This window comes from Pseudorasbora parva, chromosome 20, assembly GCF_024679245.1.
Source record: "Pseudorasbora parva isolate DD20220531a chromosome 20, ASM2467924v1, whole genome shotgun sequence".
Taxonomy (NCBI): Eukaryota; Metazoa; Chordata; class Actinopteri; order Cypriniformes; family Gobionidae; genus Pseudorasbora; species Pseudorasbora parva.
This window is the reverse complement of record NC_090191.1, coordinates 9,477,927-9,493,980: the sequence shown is the minus strand read 5'-3', so window position 1 is coordinate 9,493,980 and position 16,054 is coordinate 9,477,927. Positions and strand designations below refer to the sequence as shown.

Here is a 16,054-nt window from a genome sequence, read left to right as displayed (position 1 = left end):
ACAGCATTTTTTATTTTTTATTTTTTAACAGTGTTTCCGATGTGTCGTAGACACAGTTTGAGTTCCCTCAAAAGGGAACCCAGAGGCCTGTGTCAGGAGTGGAGAGGGCTGCTCCACGGCGGGAAGGAGGGGGGAACTGGCGAACATTCAACAAACGTTTTAATTTCAAAATAAATAAACAAAATGAAAGTAAACCGAAGGCAGCCCCTCACGGACGACTGCCCGCACACACAAATAATAAAACGCGGGCAGCCCCTCACGGACAACTGCCCGCACACACAAATAATAAACTGCGGGGAGCCCCTCACGGATGACTGCCTGCACACACACAACAGAACGTAAACAAAACAACGTAAAATCCAGGCCTGTTCCTCTCTCCACTTGAGCTGCCTTCGCTCCTCCTTTTATGCTCCCGTCACTCGGCCGTGGCAAGAGACCGGTGTGTCGCGCAGCTGGCAATCATTAGCACTCGTCACTGGCCCGCTCTCGCTGTCCCTCGCCCCGCTGCTTGTCACAGGGTTGTTATCATTATATTTTGTTTTTGTAAGCTGTCTCCATGTTGAATGAATCTTCATGTTGGTTATGTCTATAATATGTTAACAGTGTTGTGCAAAGTCTTTTATGATCTAGTCCTATGTACACAAGGCTACATTTTTCGAAAAGATGATCCCCTGTGAGACAATAAAGAACCTGTCCTCTTCTATCCTATCCTGCCAATATTGTTGCTTGGCAATACATGTTTATCTTACCACATCTAATACCATCCCAGCCAACACGTGTATGTGGGGCCCACATGGGTTAAACATGGGTTACAGGGGTACAGAGTGGGCATGGGCTCAAAATGGGCATCTTATCTGGGGCCCACTTGGGTGAACTAAGTAGGTCCCACATGGGCAAACCCAGCTGGGCTCCACATGTGGGACCTAGTTGGTTCACCAATGGGAAATGAGTACATGGGTTGAAAATGGGCTACACAGCTAATTAATTTTTACCAAAAAGACAAGTGCAAACACAGTCAATTCCAAAGGTTGATTACATGGGTAGATAGCACACAAATATGCAACCTTGAAATAATTATTTTATTTTCACACTTTAACACAATGTGACTTCAATCTAATAAAAATCTAAAAATTCCAACACAATTGCAATTTTACCTAATTTTCAACCATGAATGAATGTCACGATGGCCTATTACCGAAAGTCTCCTCCAAAGGCTGAATGTTCTCTCTAAATGTGCACTCGTGGCCGGGAACCACAGAACATTTTTTCTATATATTATTTTGTAAACATAAGTCTATACATTTTCTTTTTTTTTTTTTTTTTTAAATGCAAGTTATTTGTAGATTAATGTAACAAGTCATTGTTGTCCATTGTAATTTGTAGGCCTAAGTTAAATTCTATAGTTAAAGTTCTATAGCCTACATTAGTTATTTTTGTAAAGCAAGCTATTTGTAAACTAACCAGAGTAATACTATACATTGTTTATTTTTGATATGTAACTTGAAATGTGTTGCTGTGTTTTATTTTTGTGAAAAAAAATAAAAGAGAAGTGGTTGTTCTGTACATTGTTTATTTGTTAATGCAATTTCTAATTTGTACATTAAACTAATTCTTCTATAAATATATTTTCCGGTCAAATTAAAATGTGTAAATTAAAATACTTTGGTCTATACATTACATAAAGTAGGCTACTTTTTACAACTATTTATACAGTATAATTTAGGTTTAACATCAGAAAGAACACAAATTTAAATTAACAGATAAAACAGAAGACAACATTTGTATGTAGGCTACACTTTCATTGAGCTGAGTGGGAGACCATGCTGGTCCGGGATGGGCTGCACAATAGAGACCCTGGCTCAGCCAGAGGGACATCATCCGAGTTGTGTCCACTGTCTTCATGTTTGCTGGACTGAATCAGTCGATGCCATGTCATAAAAAGTACAACGCATTTGAAAAATCAACAAAAAAAAAAAAAAAAAAAGAAGTAGGCTGGGCTACTTCAATAAAGTCTTGGACGTAAATATATAAATGTGAAAATGTATTGTAACGGTTACATTTAACATAAGAAATAATATGTTAACTAAACCATAGGTTAGGCTTTAAACCTGGTCATTGTCTGGTCTCCTGATGTCGCAGGCTTTGAAGCATGTTAAAATCCGCTCAAAATTCATAAAAAGCGAATAAAAAAATCTATTAAAAAAAACACTATTTTGCCTCCATTTCTCCTTTTAAAATCCCTTCACAAACCTGCTGTCAGTTTTCACACACCTGCTATAGGTCATTTAATGACGCTTGGTTCAGTGTTGCCAAGTCTGAAATTTGGCTACTTTTACACTATTATTGCTGTGGAATGTTTGTTGCCTGTAGTCCACAGGTTTGAGTTGGCTTTACCCTAGCAATATTTCTATCTCCCATCCGCCGCGTTTTGGCGCATTTTGGCCGTGATTCCGCAACTTTTTATTTGCAATTGGAGGGGTTTTGTTGTTTGGACCTGGCAACCCTGTATCTCGTCCGGTTTGGCTTTCGAAGCGCGCACATTGTCACAGCCTCTGTCACTTTGCTGAAAGACAGGATTTCTTGCTGACTGCCAGTGGATTCAAGGTAAGAACAAACAATTTCTAAACTGAAATGTTAATTAAAGTACATTGTTTTCAAAGCATAAGGTTAATCATAGATTTTTTTAAGTTAAAATTTTAGTTAGACTTTGCTAAATCGTGGCATTTTCCGGCGCCATGACCAAACGATAAGCATAACTGTACCCTATTATAGAAATAATCTTATTTTCTTATAATTAGTAGTATACAAACTGTGAATTATTACAAATATTTTGGAGACTTCAGCATTAAAATTGTAGGCTACCACTGTTTTCCGATATAAATCCCTCAATGGTAGTAATTTCTTAGTTTGTGTAAAGTGTGCACATCAAACTCCCAGAATGAAAGCAGGACTTATTTATATTTCCAATGTAATTATGAGACAAGCGTTCCTGCCTTTGTGCTTCTTTTCCTTTTTTATTTAGTGTTAATTTAAATAACAAATGCACAAAAGATTGCCAATATAGAAGCGTTATTTATTTATTTTTGCCGTGAGAGGCGCCTTTTTAAAATGGTTTTCTGATAGCAGTGAGCGTTTTGCGGGCTGTTTATGCGTTTATAAAGAAGGGCTATGAGCGCATGAACCAAAAAAAAGCACCTCTAAGCAGCAAAGCGTCCGACGTCATCTCGTTTTTTAACACTCAAGAATACTGTTCCAAATAATTTACATTGGCTTCTGAAGGATTTGGTAATACTTGAGTCATAGTAATAGTTCGGATCTTCACTTAATAATTAATTAGGCTATATGCATCATTCTAATTATTAATCTGAATGTAGTACTTCTCAAAGAGGTATGACATTTTTTGTCATTGATTAGCTAATAATTAATTGAACTGAAAACAGTAGAAAAAAAAGGAAATAAGTAATTGGTTATGTAAGAAATGAGGGATATTTCCCCCAAATATAAATCTCAAATTTCTCCTGAGTACCACCAGCCCTGCACAGTTTGTATGTCTCCCTCATCTATCACACCTGATTCAAATCATGAGCTCATTAGCAGAAACTGCAAAACCTGAAATGGGTATGTCAGCCCCCTCCACCTTCAACTCCTTTAACGGGTGTTACTCCAGACCGCACCAGGACAGTTCTGCAAGGTGCCAGTTCTTCATTTAGAGATAAGACATAATGCTTTTATCCAAAATAATGAAATCCAATTTCTCAACTGTTTACATTTACTTTAGACATAACCGACTGTGTTTACAAGAAAACTTGAAAACTTGATGGGTATAACTATTTATGATTAAATGATGACACAAATTTAGTTTTTAGGTAAACCATCCCTTTAAATATTGCCCTGTGCCCTTGTTTCTGTGTTTGATTGGTATATAATAAACCTTTGGAGCAAAAATGTTGCTCTTGTCACTTTTGTAAAAATCCACAGAAACCATTTGTGTATAGCAGATATTATATCTGATACCATTATTTTATTTCCTGAAAAATGTCAAAGTGCAGATAAATGAAAGCTTTAGCATAAGTTCTGCCAGGAAGACTTAATTGTTACGTCACTTTAACTTCTATCTATCCAATCACATTCTAATACTTGGGTATAAAAGATCGGTACTTACTCATGTTTGAGTTCGCAGATGCTGACGCACCAATTCACCGCCATCCTCCCCACCACCTCCAAGTCAAATCCTTCCCTACTCCACCCCACCACCACCACCAGGATGGTCCCTTCCATACCTCACGGGGGGGGGGGGGGGGGGGGGGGGGGGGGGGGGGGGGGGGGTCGGCTGCGCCTCTGCCTTCGTCTTCAGGCAGGATATGCAGAGTCCATACCCTCTGATTGCGAGCTACGGACGGGGCCTATGCCAAAGTACTTTATTGCTTGCTGGATTGTTAATAAATGGATTATTGTCACAGTATTTATTCTCCCGAGTCTTTCTGGCAGAACTCCTTTTTGTTGGAATTGAATCTCACTTTAATGCTCTTTAAATATTTTACAGGAAGCTTGAAAAAAAATGTGCTTACAAACTCTATTACCAGAAGAGACGCAGAAAAGGCAGTGTCAAAGTGGCTAATCGGTGCCAGGGACAGGGGAGGACACCGCACTGTGAGGGCACGTGGTGGACAGCAAGACGGGTAAATAATTTAAGACTTGCTTGGTTTTAAATGGTAATAAAAACTATAAAAAGATAAGAATGATAGTGCATATCAATACAAATTCAAAATTGTTTTACCATTTGAGAGCTGTTACATACAGTGCAGATGAGGGACGTTGATTTTACTGAACTTTTTTTTTTCAATCATATATCATTCATAAATGATTAAATACAAAAAGAATAGTAGCTATTAAGATTGATGTGATTTGGAATGCCTGATAAAAAAATATGATCAGAAAATCAACGTGCCTGAAAATCTGCACGCAGTGTAGAGCGACCGTAACTTGTTACAGTGACTTGTCCTGGAATCTGTCAGCTCTGCATACCCTCTTCAGGTCTTGCATAATCTCAGGTCTTCTATAATAAGCTGATAAGATGAATCAGATGTATTAGATGAGGAAGACATACAAAGGCTGCATCTGACAACTTATGCAGCTGACTCGATGCCTCTCCGACCTATCAGCCAACGACTTAACAGGCAGCGCTTAGATAGTAAGGTACCTCACAAAACTGATTTCGGAAAGACTTATGAGGCAGCACAATGGTTTAATGATCTACAACAAAACAGAAAGAGCATTGGTAACAGCATGTATTTTCTACAATACTAATTTCTCATCAAAATTACTTCAAAAGTGGTAAAAGTTGGTCAAAATGTACTTTTTTGCACAGCCAGTATGTTCAGTGCTGAGGGTATTTCAGGACAGATTTACCAACTTCTGATCTAGACCAACTTCATGTGGGGTACCAAAAGGCTTTAAGTGTGAAAAGGGGAATAAAAAAAGTGGAACAATGGTTGATTTAATTTATTTTGTCTTTTCAAAGGGTCGTTGGGAGGCCGACGACAGAGGAGTGAGGAGCTGCACTGTTTTCTTTTTCCATTTTGTTTGTGAAATACATTATTTTTGAGTGTTCAGATATGCAATTTATGTCAAATTAAGTTTGTCAGGAGCTTCATTTTAATGTATACATTTTTTATTGTTGATATTTTTGTGTTATAAATGTTATAATAGTCATATTTGAATTGTTCCTAATAAACCTTGATTAATAACGTAAATCATAAACTGGTTTCAGTTCATTGAATACCTTTAACATTTGAATGTAGTTAGTGGATTACATGTAATGTTTGTATTACGGGGTTTACTGTAAAATAAGGTAACCCAAACAGAAAATGTGCAAGCCCATATATATACCCGTTGTGGCCCATAAGAGCCCAACATTACACCTATCTGGGTCCCGTCATCAGCCCATATGGGCAGACCCATGTAGGCCCCAAATGGGTGCTACCTGAGTTACCCATATGGGCCTAGTATGAGCCCATCAAGAGACCCATCTTCAACCCATCTGGGCAAACCCATGTAAGCCCCAAATGGGTTCTACCTGGGTTAACCATGTGGGCCCGGTATGAGCCCATCAAGATACCCACCATCAACCCTTCTGGGCAAACCCATGTGGGGCCTCCATGGAAACTGAGGACAAAATTAGCTGGGTCCCAGTTGGGTAGCCCAGGTGGGCCCCAGATATCAGCCCATGAGCAACCCCTTTGGGCCCCACATGGGTGTGTTGGCTGGGATGTATGTGACTACGGAATCTGTTGTATACTACCCTATTTCTGATGTCTACGGATATGTTATTTATTTCCTCAACATCTAACTTCTGTTGTACTTTTGTTTCACATTTCTCATAATCTCTGGAATATGAAACTTTCAAAGGATCTACACAACAAATGTTTCACTGTAACAGGCAACCAAATCCTGTTTGTCTTTGGTGGTGTACATAATTGTCAGCAACAAGGTCCTCTTTCACTCAGTCAACTTATTTAGAAGGCTATTACTCCTTTTCTGTTTACGTTCACATTCATATTTTAGGACATAGCCTGGTGGATTAAGGTCGGTTGAATCAATTACAAACTAACTGCTGTCAGGGCTGTTTATTATGTTTGCAGACAACTCCAACTTTTATTTTGACAACTCGGGCAAATTTTTAAGTTTATCTGAACAGGGCCCTTACATGAAAACGAGATGCATTTAGCCACTTAGCCATTGTTTAAATTCACCTGTTCTAGATGGTTAGCTGTGTCTTGCGCTGAAGTCCCATGGGAACTCAGCGGTAGCCGGAAAAAAGGCAGTCCAGTTGGGAAGAGCGTCGTGTGTGTAAAGCACGATTATTTTAAATTACTGCACGTATTTCTTCAAGCCGTGTGTGCCCAAATGGAAGGATAAATAATGTTTACATTATGTACGAAAATGTACGTAATGTACGAAACCACGAAATGGCATTTTTCTTCAACCGGCCCGGGTGTTGTGTCTGTGTAAATTAGTCAAGTGTTCGCTGCAAATTTTCACAATTCAGAAAGGCACAAAAGGCGAGCAAAAAAAAGCAATTTCTTCTTCACACGTGAGCCCGATCGGATCCTAACTCTAGTGATGTCCGGTTCACGAATGTATCGTTCTTTTTAACCAGTTCTTTTTAGTGAACCAGTTCACCAAATCGGACTGAATCGTTCTAAACGGTTCGCATCTCAAATCAGCGCTGATCACATAAGTTACTTTAGTTCCCTTTCGAGAGAGGTTCCTCGTATTACATATGGGAAAAACTCCTTTTCTCGAGAATATGAAGCAAAACTTTAATAAAGGTATCCATGTAAAGCGCAGTGCCGCTGAACGGCCATAGCTCAGCGCGAGGAGCGCTCTGATTGGCCGGGCCACGGCAACTGCAGGAACCTATGGTGAGGCGGCTGAGAGGAACGAGCCAATGGGGGGCGTTCCAGAAGCCCGCCGAAAAAAGGTGCTTATATTTGCATACAGGAGGCTATATAAAGCCCTAATTTCGCCATAGGTGTCAGATTTTATCTCCTTCAGCGTTACCTTCGCTGACCTCCGGAAGAAGCAACCGCCGTCGAAAAGGCACCAGCGGAACCTGCAGCTGAGGACGACGGACTCCCTCTCCGCCTTCTCTGCCGTTCCAGCTACGCCATCCGGCGATCGTATCCTTTTTACTCTCTTCTCCTAAAAGAGCGTGGGGCGTTGTTTCAAATGCCTCGCATTTCCTGCGGCTCTTGCAGAGCTCCTCTCCTTGGCGGCGACCGTCACGTCATCTGTGTGGCATGCCTTGGACGGGACCACGCGCAGCTCGCACTCTCTCAGGGCGGCTGCCCCGAGTGCGATGAGATGGCGCTGCAGACCCTTCGGGTTCGCCTCGCCACCTTCGACCAGGTCCCTCCTCCTGCCGCTGGGCCGCGCCGCAAGAAACGCCGCGACCAGAGACTGCCGGAACGGTCTGGCGACTGCACGCCGGATGACTCCCCGCGTGCCTCGCCATCGCCGGTCACCTTCACCCAGGAGGAACAGCGTCCCTCTCATGCAGCGGCCTGTTCGGTTTCCTTCGGTGGCCCGTCGCCAGAGGATGATGAGGACAGCCTCTCCACAGCCGCTTCTGGTAGCGAGTGGTCAGCTTCTGTCTCGGAGCCCCCCGCTTCGACGCAGACCGCCACGAGCGCAAAATCTAATGTCGACGCGGAACTCATCCGCGTGCTCTCCAGGGCCGTGGAAGACCTCGGGCTCGAGTGGTCCCAGCCCGATGAGCCGACGCGCAGCAGATTGGACGAGTGGTTCCAGGAAAGCCGCCGCCTCTCTTCTCCTCAGAAGCCCGCGCCTTTCTTCCCTGAGGTACACGACGAGCTTACGAAGTCGTGGAAGTCGCCCTACTCTGCTTGCGCTAGATCCGCCTTTTCCCCAGCGCTCTCCATCGTCGACGGCGCTAAGGAAAAATGCCTCCACATATGCCTCCACTGGCCAGGCTTCCGCGGCCCTTCACACCATGGCTGTCCTTCAGGTGTTCCAGGCCAGACTTCTCCGCTCCTTGGATGAGTCTGTCCCCGACTCCGAGGTTTTGAAGGACCTTCGCAGCGCGACGGACTTGGCCCTTCGCGCCACTAAAGCCACTGCACAAGCCATCGGGAAAAATATGGCTAACCTGACGGTCTTAGAGAGGCACCTTTGGCTGAATTTGACAGTGATGAAGGACGCGGATAAAGCCTCCTTCTTGAACGCCCCCATCTCCACTACCGGTCTCTTCGGATCTGGGCCCTGTCCGGATCGGATGGTGGACCTGCCTGGACATGACCAATGCATCCTGGAGTGTCTGCTGAGCCGTGTCAAATGGTGTCTCCTCCGAATTTGCCTCACTGGCACGACATGCTCAAAACCCGTCTTCGGCGCAATAATTCCGATCTTTCATGTATTCATACTCTTGTGTAATTGACGCCCCATCCTAAATAAATCTGTCTCTTCCGTGATACCCTGAAAATTTTGAATAATCCGATCTAATATGATTTCCGACCTGTAAGGTTGCCAGAATAATAATCTTACACGGTGTGTTAATAGGCCAGAGGAGAACTGGCACCCCAACTGAGTCTGGTTTCTCCCAAGGTTTATTTTTCTCCATCATGCCCCGATGGAGTTTTGGTTCCTTGCCACTGTCACCTTTGGCTTGGCTTGCTCAGTTGGGGACACTAAAAATATGATTAAAGTTATTCAACTTATTATACAAATAAAATATATGAATTAGGTCTTATTTAATTCTATAAACTATAATACTGATCTGCCAACATTGTCGCTATATGATAAATTAAAATAAGCTGATAACATCACTGTTTTCTCCAGTACGACTGTACAGCCAAATCTAATTTTGTCGCAATATTACCCTGTTTGACACTGTGAAGCTGCTTTGACACAATCGTGATTGTAAAAGCGCTATATAAATAAAGTTGATTGATTGATTGATTGATTCGGCCCGTCAGTCGTGGGTTTCGCGGAGCGTTTCACCGAAGCGCAAAAGGCTTCGCAGGCTATGAGGCATTTCCTGCCTAAGCGCTCCAGCTCGTCTTCAGGCCAGGGACGCTCTCGAGGTAGACCCCCGCCTTCTCAACCCGCTAAGCCGGCAGAGCCACCTTCCCGGCCTCGCTCCTCTTCTGGACCGCGCCAACGTTCCCGCTCCGCGAACCGCAGCAGTCGGCCTGAACGCCGGGGACCTCGACCCAGGCTTGTGTTGAACCCCGAGCCTCCGAAGCCGTCCTAGCCGCAGGGATAAAAAGGAGATGGTCAGGTCTCGCCTCGGCCGGACACCCATCTCTCCCTCCCGGTCTCCCAGTTCCCTGCACCCAGGTGACTGCCGACCTCAGTTTAGCAGCCAACGAGCCCGTTGTCAAACGCACTCGCCTGCACACAAACGCTGTTATCACGGCGACCCAAATAAATCTCAAAAAGAGCTTTTTCTCTGTAGTAAATGTGCCCACACATCAGTCTCCACTCCTACACTCATTCCCCCCTCCCACCCATGCTATAAATGTCCCGGCGCCCACTCCACAATGCACGTCGCCACACATAAGCACTACCCCCTCTATGTCTCAAGCACAAAATGGCAGCGCTACCGAGTTCCCTCTAGTAGGCGACCCTTATCCACGCCGGCTCCAGCCGCTATCGTGTCGGGCTCAGGCCTGGCAAGCCATGCCCGGGGTATCAAATTGGGTTATGAACATAGTAAAAAGGGGCTACTCGCTACAGTTCGTTCGCAGGCCCCCGCGCTTTCGCGCCGTGGTCGAGACCTCGGTGAGAAGCAGCGTCAGTCACGTGCTTCACACCGAGATTTTGAAACTGGTAGAGAAGGGAGCGGTGGAGCCCGTTCCCCCTTCCAAAAGCGAGTCGGGCTTCTACAGCTGATACTTTCTCGTTCCGAAGAAGGACGGAGAGCTCAGGCCCATCCTAGATCTAAGGCATTTGAACAAAGCTCTAATGACTCGCTCTTTCAAAATGCTAACGGTGAAACAGATCCTCGCGCACATTCGCCCTGGGGACTGGTTTTTCACGATAGATCTGAAAGATGCGTACTTTCACGTGCAGGTAGCCCCCCACCACAGGCCATTCTTGAGATTCGCCTTCAAGGGGCAGGCTTATCAGTACACGGTCCTGCCATTCGGCTTATCCCTGGCGCCCCGCACGTTTACGAAATGTATGGACGCGGCATTAGCCCCGCTCAGGCTGAAAGGGATGCGGGTGCTCAACTACCTCGACGACTGGCTAGTGATAGCCCAGTCTCGAGCAGAACTACTAACACACAGATCCTGGCTCCTCAACCATTTAGACTGTTTGGGTCTCAGGATCAATATCCCCAAGAGCTCGATGTCACCCACTCAAAAGATATCTTTTCTGGGCATTGTTCTAGACTCGAGACTCATGAACGCGCGGCTAACGACACAGCACGCGCTATCCGTCCAGAACATGGCGACTTCATTCAAAGCCGGAACTCGCGTTCCCTTGAAACACTTTCAGAGAATGCTCGGCCTTATGGCCTCGGCATCGTCAGTGCTCAGGCTGGACTGCTACACATGCGCCCCCTCCAGCGTTGGCTACGCGCCCGTGTCCCTCCTTATGCATGGAAATGGGGCCGTTTTCCCGTCAAAGTGAGCCACAGCGTTGTCAAAACTTTGGCTCCTTGGACGAGGACAGAGTGGTATCGGAGGTGCGTGCTTATGGGCACGGTTACGAAGTTGAAAGTGGTCTCGACAGATGCCTCCACTCGGGGGTGGGGAGCCCTGCACGAGGGCAAGCCGATCTCTGGCCTGTGGGCAGAAACAGAAAAGCGGCTGCACATAAACTGTCTAGAGATGAAAGCGGTCGCCTTATCGCTGAGAGCTTTCCTTCCACATATAAAGAACCACCACGTCTTGGTTCGTTCAGACAACATGTCGGTGGTAGCGTACATAAATCGCCAGGGCTGCCTGAGATCATATTCCCTTCACCGCATGGCGAAGCATCTCCTTTTATGGGCAGAGCACAACCTGAGCTCCCTGAGGGTGGCTCACGTGCCAGGTATTCTGAATGTGGGTCCGGATATGTTATCCAGGAGAACCATTCCCCCAGGGGAATGGTCTCTTCACCCGCAAACGGTTCTCTTAATTTGGAACACCTTCGGCAGAGCGAAAGTGGATCTCTTCGCCTCAGAAGACAACACTCACTGCCCAATATTTTTCTCCAAACGCAGGGATGCCCTGGCCCATATCTGGCCCAGCCTCCCGCTATATGCTTTCCCCCCGATCGCGATGCTACCACAAACCATCAAGAAAATCAGGGAGACAGCATCCGCGGTGCTTTTAATAGCCCCGCTCTGGAGGAACCGAACGTGGTTCTCCGATCTGATCCAGCTGTCAGACACAGCCCCATGGCCCATTCCGCTGAGGAAAGACCTCCTCACGCAGGCGAAGGGGGGGATCTGGCATCCCAGTCCCAAACTATGGGCCCTCCACGTATGGCCCATCAACTGGTATCGGGAAACCTCTCTGACAGAGTTATGAACACTATAGCGGAAGCTAGAGCCCCCTCGACGAGGCGGCTCTATACTCTGAAGTGGTCAGTGTTTTCTAACTGGTGTGCCGTCCGAAATATCGACCCACGCTCATGCGAAACAACAGAAGTGCTCGCTTTTCTCCAAGAGCTACTGGACGCGGGTCGTTCCCCCTCCACGCTCAAAGTTTATGTCGCCGCCATAGCAGCTAACCACGCTCAGGTCGCGGGACATTCACTAGGGAAAAGTGAGCTCATTGTAGGTTTTCTTAAAAGGGCCAGGAGATTGAACCCCCCTCGCCCCCCCTTGGTCCCTATTTGGGACCTCGCGGTGGTTCTAGACGCTATGAAGGGTCCCCCCTTCGAGCCTCTCCAGACCGCGACCATAAAGCTTTTATCACTCAAAACCGCGTTTCTGCTGGCTCTTGCCTCGGTTAAACGTGTGAGTGACTTACACGCACTCTCAGTGAGTCCGTCCTGTCTCGAGTTCGGGCCCAACAACTCCAAAGTTGTTCTTAAACCGAGACATGGTTTTATACCCAAAGTGCTTTCTACCCCTTTTAGAGCACAGGTTATTACTCTGCTTCCTTTACCCGCATCTCAGGGTGAACAGGACGCGAATCTACTCTGCCCGGTCAGAGCTTTGAGACTGTATCTGGAGCGCTCCTCCCCCTTCAGGCAGTCGGACCAGCTGTTTGTCTGCTTCGGCGGCCGCACTAAAGGTTGTGCTGTCACGAAGCAAAGACTCTCACACTGGATAGTGGACGCGATCGCGCTGGCATATGAGTCTAAAAACCTGACTTGCCCTATAGGCGTTAAAGCCCACTCCACTAGAGGCATGGCCTCATCTTGGGCTTGGTCGTGTGGCATTTCTTTGGAAGATATCTGTGCGGCGGCAGGCTGGGCCTCTCCGTCCACTTTTATCAGATTCTATAAATTGGAGGTTCCAGCTCTACAAGCAGGGCTTCTCTCCATCTAGGCTCTATCTTGACCCTGGTAAACAGATTGCCTTTAGTTTTGGCCTGTACACATCAGTCCTTAAGCACTTTTCATTTATCATAAGATTCGACTATGTCCGATCAGCCGTTCAAACGAACCGACTCTTCCGGTTCTTCATCCCCCTTATAGCCGCCTCTTCGGTGTCTCGGGGGTTATTTACATGTGCTTTGGGCATACTGGGTCAGTCAGCACACACGGCGCTTTACATTGTGTTCCCATACGTAATACGAGGAACCTCTCTCGAAAGGGAACGTACTCGGTTACTTTCGTAACCTCGGTTCCCTGAGAGAGAGGAACGAGTATTACGTTCCGTGCCGTGTTTATGCTTCTCAGGTATCGCTTCAGTCGATCTAAAAACCTGACACCTATGGCGAAATTAGGGCTTTATATAGCCTCCTGTATGCAAATATAAGCACCTTTTTTCAGTGGGCTTCTGGAACGCCCCCCATTGGCTCGTTCCTCTCAGCCGCCTCACCATAGGTTCCTGCAGTTGCCGTGGCCCGGCCAATCAGAGCGCTCCTCGCGCTGAGCTATGGCCGTTCAGCGGCACTGCGCTTTACATGCATACCTTTATTAAAGTTTTGCTTCATATTCTCGAGAAAAGGAGTTTTTCCCATACGTAATACTCGTTCCTCTCTCTCAGGGAACCGAGGTTACGAAAGTAACCGAGTACGTTACTCACTTTCTGAAATCAGTGACAGTCCCTCCGAATAGAAATAAACTAATGTCTTGAATTATATGTTGTAACTCCAACTGTTCACTGAACTGAGACATGTTTTTCTGAGAGATCTAATGAACTCACGAGCAGCTGATACTGAGCATGCGCGAGTAACTGAACGAGCAGCGGTCCTTGGTCCCAAAATCCGTTTCTCTCAGACACATTCGATACAGAGAACTGACAAGCCGATGAGCAGAGCCTCTTCATACACACGATGCTCTTCTCGACTTGACTATTTGCCTTTTTCCGGCTACAACAGCATTCCCACGGGACTTCAGAGCGAGACACAGCTAGCCACCTAAAACAGGTGAATTTAAACAATGTCTAAGTGGCTAAACGCATCTTGTTGTCATGTAAGAGCCCTGTTCTTGTTGGACAGACATTTTAATTGCATTTTGTGTCTGTTAAGAGGCACAAAGACACCCTTTACGTTATGCCCCCAAAGCTGCCGTTTTAGCTGAGGGGGGGCTCTGGGCATTAACTGTAATAACTCTGTGTAGCAAGCACCAATCGGGTTCACTTTTTTTCTATAGACTGTACTCACAAAGATATAACGATCAAAATAAACGTAAAAATCCGCCGGGGTTGTCCTTTATTGTAGCCTAGAAATCTAGACGCACCCTAGCGGCAGCAAATTTAATTTGCCCGCAAGTGTCGTCTAGGAACTCTCAATACCATTCTGAGCTGTGTTCCTCAAAATCTGGACGGCCCAATCACATCATGTATAGAGTCGGTGGGCTGGGCCATAATGACGACGGCCGAGTTGCGTTTGCGTGCTTCTAGAAAAACACAGAAACTGGCGAACGGCAGCGGTCTTTCGAATCAGCTCTGACCGCGACTCTGGAAGACTTGGAATTAAGCTTTTCTCTGAGAAAAGAACAAAGAACGGCACTGAAGTCATTCTTAAAAAGGGAAGATGTGTTAGTAGTTTAGCCGACCGGATACGGCGAATGTTTAATCAGTCAGTGAGCTCTGTTTCACCTTCGTTGCTCTGGTTGGTGTAGCGCTATCCTATCGCGTGCAGAGGGAGTTTGAAAGACAACCGTTTATCCCGCCCCTCGGATTGAGTCCTGTCTATGGTGAGTTTCCAGACCAAACATCTTGATGTGGGTCTGGCTTGTCAGGCTACCTTTAATGCACTTCAATACTAGGTAAATAAATGGAATGGCGTGTTGCTTTCTACACGTGAGCCTGTATTTCTGTTACTAATTTTAACCTGATAACACGACTGATACTATTAATATTTTTGACCATGTGAAACTTTGCCACACTGATAAATATCCTTACGCTAGCTATGTCTGCTTTGTACTTATGTACTATGCTCTATATCTTTGTCACATATAGGTATGGACAACATTTATAGCACAAGGAGTATATTAAGCAGGAGTGTAGTAAGCAACCATACATTAGTGCACCTCTCAGATCTTTTTTAGTGCACCTTTCAAGTTTTGCAACCAATATTAGAACACATCCTTGCAAAAACAAACAGAAGTAGCTAGTGATGTAAAATTTGGCATTATCTCCTTCAGTATACACAGTCAGCAATAGCAACATACGTAGACTACATATGTACAGCTGTTGGAACGGCTAAATAACTGAAATATCCAGCTAGCATATCACATGCTAGCAACTTTGAGTCCATTAGGCATGGTGAGGATAATCAAGTTCAAACTGAGCCTCAGGAATAGAAAGATAGGAAAGAAAGATTTGTAAAGTTTTGACTAGGACATAGTTGTTTGTGCCATACAGGGTAGTCTGAAAATTTGCAGTTCACGCCCTGCCAACTCTAGGGTTCAGAGAGACCACTTTTAAGAAAAAATTATAATATCCAGTGATCTTTTTGTAAGAGGTCAGATTTGTCTGAAAAGACTGGTTTGATCTCCCCAGAGAATCCCCTTTCACCCTGCCGCTGACGAGGTACAGACCGAAGCTTCGACAGAGCTCAAGGAGAACTTGAGCTATATGCTTACATATGGAAAACTTTATAGAAAATATTTATCCTCATAATGAAGATGGCGTAAGTCTGGTTGTAGAAAACAAATTACGTATTTGATTATTTAGCAACAATATCTAATCAAAAAACCTCTTAGAAAACTCAAAAGCAAAAATAAGAGAACGAAAAAAATTTTATTTCGGATTGTAAAAGAATAAACATTTAAGACAGCTGGCAAACAAAAAACACCCAGACGATTCAGATTTACGGCTTCATTATTGTAAGGAGCTTAACAAATATAAAAATACACTCAGAAAGAACAGTGCATTCAGAATCAGCTCAAAACTATTTAAGAATATGTCCATTCA

General features: G+C 45.1%; 1 long non-coding RNA gene across 1 annotated transcript; it reads left to right on the top strand.

The window, feature by feature from the left end:
- The first annotated feature begins 2,019 nt into the window (after window positions 1-2,019).
- LOC137049427 (uncharacterized) lies at window positions 2,020-5,683 on the top strand. The gene is made up of 3 exons (XR_010899587.1): window positions 2,020-2,604; window positions 4,544-4,679; window positions 5,522-5,683. It is a non-coding gene; the product is annotated as an uncharacterized lncRNA (long non-coding RNA).
- Window positions 5,684-16,054: the final 10,371 nt, after the last annotated feature.